At 41.7% G+C, this 1,162-nt stretch overlaps 1 non-coding gene across 1 annotated transcript; it reads left to right on the top strand.

Annotated features, from left to right (window-relative positions):
- Nucleotides 1-855: 855 nt before the first annotated feature.
- trnae-uuc (transfer RNA glutamic acid (anticodon UUC)) lies at nt 856-927 on the top strand. The gene has a single exon. It is a non-coding gene; the product is annotated as a tRNA-Glu (tRNA).
- The last annotated feature ends 235 nt before the right edge of the window (nt 928-1,162 follow it).

The raw sequence follows: 1,162 nt of genomic DNA, 5'->3' as shown, positions 1-1,162 counted from the left end.
CTTTTGCGCTTTGGTTATTTATCCAACTTGTATGAGGTTTTTCATTGATTCCATTGCGTTTCTTTATATTTACTGTGACTGTCCTCAAGAAGCTGTCCTCAAGTCTCTGGATTGTATATGGTGACATATATGTATATCCATGATAAATGTACTTTAAATTTGAACTTTGAAGGAAGCTGAATGTATGTATAATAAGCAATCCTGTGTGGAAGAAAGCTTTCTGAAAGGGAGGAAGATAGTGGCTGTCAAGACAAAACCAATTAATAGTTGTACCATTATTCTGCAAAGTAACCGCATCACTGTGAGAATATTCTTTTTTGATTTACGGACAGCTAATCCCAAGGCACGATCTTGCATTTTGTAACTAGCATGGTAATAGCTTCCTATTGATTGGAGACTTTGAGCAAATGATTAATAATCACATCAAACTCTTTTCTTTCTGCATCATTGCTGATGGCACCATCTCATTATGTTTTCTGCTTCTAGTTCCAAAGTGAGTACCGTATTTTTTATCCCAGCACATTAATGGATGGCTTGCACAACTGAGGGTGACCCAGCTCATTCTTCCTAAATGATATGAAGTGTCAGAAGAATAGAAAGTTGCAGGTGGGTGGAACAAGGCAACGCTGGCAAAATGACAACGAGACTTCCACGTTTTAAAGGCGTGATTCCGAACGGAACTCAGATTTTGCAACCTGCACAGTTTCTTAGACACTTCACCGATCTATACACTCAGCTACAGACTTCTAGCTACGGGGGTGGGGAGGAAACAACTGTTAATATCAGTAATATCAGCCAATAGTAGTATTTGTGAAAAGCTAAAACTGTTAATAATAGTTAACAGCAACAAGCTGTTCCCATATGGTCTAGTGGTTAGGATTCCTGGTTTTCACCCAGGCAGCCCGGGTTCGATTCCCGGTGTGGGAATTACAGTTTTGGAGGGGATGGTCCAGTAGCATAGCAGTTAGTGTAACACTATTACGGCACCAACGACCTGGGATTATTTGCCACCACTGTCAGTGAGGAGTTTGTCAGTTCCCTTGGGCGCTCCAATTTCCTCCAGCATTCCAAAGGCCATTCGGTTAGTAGGTGAATCGGACCCATGGGTGTAATTGTGCAGTATGGGCTCATTGGGCCAGAGGGCCTGTTACTGTGTTGTATC

The sequence above is a fragment of the Mobula hypostoma genome, chromosome 19 (genome assembly GCF_963921235.1).
Source record: "Mobula hypostoma chromosome 19, sMobHyp1.1, whole genome shotgun sequence".
Taxonomy (NCBI): domain Eukaryota; kingdom Metazoa; phylum Chordata; class Chondrichthyes; order Myliobatiformes; family Myliobatidae; genus Mobula; species Mobula hypostoma.
The sequence above is the reverse complement of the archived record's forward strand: the minus strand, read 5'-3'. Positions and strand labels throughout refer to the sequence as shown.